Here is a 4,074-nt window from a genome sequence, read left to right as displayed (position 1 = left end):
TGCAAAACGGTGACCAGTTACAATACCTACAATACACATTTGCACATTTCTTTGTTAAAAAGTCCAAGTTATTCAGAGTTTAAACCCAAATTCAGAGAGCGAGGGGAAAATTAGTACAGAGATAAAGGGAGGGGAAGACACAGTAAAGGCACGCAGAAGAAAAGTGGGGGAAAGAAACTGTCAGGATGACTTGCTCGGGCATGGAGAGCTGTGACTGCAGGCTGAGCAAGTGGACAGGCAGAATTCCAGAAACAGGTGGAAAGAGAGAAACTAAATGTTCAATCTGAGAGTCACTTACCCTTAGTAGATCTGCAGTATCAGGACTACAGCAGCTCTCCACTGACCCATAGTCTTCAGTCCTACAGGATCACGCTAATCAGAAAACAGTCAGTCTCCGAAGACCCTCCGTGGTAATGCTGACAGCATGTGAGAGGAAAAACCAAAAACACCCTGTGAGCTACTCACACACACACTGAGATTGTCTGTCAATGTGGTAACTCAGCCGAGGAAAACTCCTCCCCTTTCCCTTCTGTAAAACCTCCCTCTCTCTCCTTCTTTCTCTCTCAGGGAGAGTAAACTCCTCTATTTGTCCATTTCCTCACACTGTTCCCAAATCTGCCTGTTGGAGCATGTGAGACTCTCCTATCTAAGCAGTCCGAGTAGTGAAGACTGACATTACAATAAGAGTTACCTCACAGACACAAACACACGGTCGAGCACTGCCTTTCACAACCACCCACACACTTACAGCCAAGCCAAAAAACTTGCACCGAAACCAGGGGAACATACTCATACTCAAATTACGGCATACAGCTTGTGGTCTTTGGAAATGTTCACAGGCACAAGACATCCCGATATATAACCCTTAACAAAACAGCCCTAAAGTACTTGCCGTCACACGCCAGCTGCAGGATGGAAACTGTGCAAAATGAAAATAAATGGTAATGAAGGAAAATACAAAGAACAGAATGTTATTTAACATTGTATGACATTGTACTTTGATGGTTTTTGAAAAACTACTTTTCTTATGCATCATCTTTTCCATATCCACTTCCTGTATTTCTACAGAATCATTTTTTTAGTGCATCTATCATGTTGAGTCTTCATCACATTAGAGAAAGAACCTCAGCCATTGCAAACAGAGACAGCCTGCTGTAGTTCAAAATAGATTCCCCTTTAGCTTATGATGTAAACAAAACTAAGACGTGCACTTGATGGATCACAAAACGGATGGAAAGTGTTCGAACTCTGGCAGAGCAGGTTGACCCACCTCTTCATGTCAACAGAAATTGCCCACAAAAGGTGTGGATGTGACACAGACACAAAAGGTGAAAAACAAAGGCCTTTTCTCAGATCTGGTGAAGCCTGCTTAAAGACTGATTTAAGACAGACATGTTACTGAAATCCTTCTGCTAAAGGTCATCAGAATTCAATACAGGCAGGAAATATCAACCCGGATGCTCTTCTACCACTTTCTGCCTTACTGGATGCATTAAGCTCATGTCCTGTTATGACTTTTATTCGAAATGCATTTTGGGATTTGTCCATGTATTAAACACCATATACACCATCATTCAAAAGTGACTCATCAAGGCTGCATTTATTTAATTAAAAATACAGTAAAACAGTAATATTGTGAAATAATAATAAATGTATTCTATTTTAAAATGTAATTTATCCTTGTGATGGCAAAGCTGATTTTTTTAGCAGCCATTACTCCAGTCTTCAGTGTCACATGATCCTTCATAAATCTGATATATGCTGAAATATGCTGATTTGGTGCTCAAATAGCGCTCCTTATTATTATCGATGTTGAAAAACGGCTGTCCTGCTTCATATTTTTTGGATTCTTTGATGAATAGAAAGCTCAGTAGAACAGCATTACTTACAGTAGAAATCTTTATAACATTACAAATGTCTTCACTGTCACTTTTGATCAATGTAATGTGTCCTTGCTGAATAAATGTATTAATTTCTTTCAAAGAAAAAGACCCCAAATTTTTAACTGTACTGTATATATGCTTACTCTTTCAACTGGAGTTACGCTACTGAAGAGAAACATGAGTGATGGCACAAGCGGGTCTGGAGAAGACATAACACACATTAAATCTACTCAGTTTCTCACTCTGTAAAACACCAGAATACTCGCATGGTGGATGGTGCCGACAACTGGGCTGTCTGAACTTAGACAGGGGGTCTCAGATGGCACTCAGAGAGTGTCCTGCTTTTCTCCGGATCCACAACAACACCCAGAGTACTCATCAGAATGTGGTCTTTACATTATGAGAGATTTATTGTCATGATCTAGTGTGAAACGTGCTTCCTGTCTCGGGTCTCTATAGACACGACTGAAGACTTCGGTCTTCTCAGTGTTATTTACCTAGTTCAACCAAAAAATGAAAATTCTGTCATTAATTACTCCCCTTCATGTCGTTTCAAACCCGTAAGACCTCCGTTCATCTTCGGAACACAAATGAAGATATTTTTGATGCATCCCATGAGCTCTCTGACCCTCCCATAGACAGCAATGTAATTAACATGATCAACATCCAGAAACGTAGCAAGGAGATCGGTAAAATAATCCGTATGACATCAGGGGTTCAACCGTAATTTTATGAAGCTACGAGAATACTTTTTGTATGCAAAGAATACAAAAAAAATGTATTCAAAAATTCGTCTCCTCCTCCACCCTAGCACCATTTTGGAGTAGGACTGCCAAAATGGCTGAAAAACTAAATTAGAATTTTGTACTTAAATATTATCAAAATTCGAATTATATTCAAATTTAAAATGCATAATTTCAGTTAGGGTGAAGAAAAGCTTTTGGCTTCTCTGCTGAGGCCACAAGAGGGCACATCGAGCAAAATATTACTAATACACGTTTATTCAAATAAAAAGAAAACATGAATATCTGTGAAAAAAGTGCATAATGTTTAAAATAATGTTTATAAACCAATTATAATTAATTAAGTTGCTTAAACAACTATAAACAAAACAGCATCATGTATGTATATGCATAGTTTAAAGGGGTAATATGATGCGATTTCAATTTTTCTTTGAAAAATGTTCTTCTCTTTGGAGTGTTACAAGCTCTTGGTGCATAAAAAAGATCTGTAAAGTTGCAAAGACTAAAGTCTCAAATCCAAAGATATATTCTTTATAAAAGTTAAGACTTGTCCACGCCCTCCTTAAAGAATTTGCCACTGATGATTCAAACGCGAGTTTGAGCAGTGTAGAGTAGTGCTTATTGTTTGTAATTTCTCCGATCACAAATGCAGACATGGTTTTGTTTTCAAAGTTGAACTTGCATTAATTTTACATGGCTTTCTAAACATTTGTGCAAGACGCGAGTGCAACGCTGATAGATGTCCCTCTAGAAAATGCGTGAAATATGCGTTCTGTGTGAACGGCTTGGTTTCAGTTTTGACGTAAACAATATCTTCTCTGCATTGATGTTCTCTTTTCCCGCATTATTTGTAATTAACAACGCAGCAGCGCTGCAACTAGTGGCTTCAACTGGATAGGCTAACAAAAACATTAAAATGCAATGGCACTTACATCGTCATCGCATCTCGTGCGCCACTGATAAGGCTGCCTTCTTAACACACACCTAAAAAAAAATCGAATTTCGAATATTCGTCGAATTTAAAATAAAAATCCACATTCGAATGCAAAAACGTTGCATTCGAATGTGGATTTTTATTTTAAATTCAACGAATATTCGAAATTCGATTTTTTTTTTTGACAGCCCTATTTTGGAGAGTATCCACTGAACGTAAACAGCGTATGCTGTTCTGTGTCAGCTGCGCCACAAGGATACGTTTTCTACTTTGTTTATGCTTTGATTTGAATGAAAACAACGTTTACGTTCAGTGGATACTCTCCAAAATGGCACTAGGGTGACGCGGAGGAGATGAATTGTTGATTAAAGTTGTTATTTCTGTTTTCTTTGCTTACAAAAAGTATTCTTGTAGCTTCGTAAAATTACGTTTGAACCCTGATGTCAGATGGATTATTTTAACGATCTCCTTGCTACGTTTCTGGACTTTGATCGTGGTAATTACATTGCTGTCT

This window comes from Sinocyclocheilus anshuiensis, unplaced genomic scaffold (assembly GCF_001515605.1).
Source record: "Sinocyclocheilus anshuiensis isolate Anshui unplaced genomic scaffold, SAMN03320099.WGS_v1.1 scaffold1845, whole genome shotgun sequence".
Lineage (NCBI taxonomy): Eukaryota > Metazoa > Chordata > Actinopteri > Cypriniformes > Cyprinidae > Sinocyclocheilus > Sinocyclocheilus anshuiensis.
Note: the sequence above shows the minus strand (reverse complement) of the source record.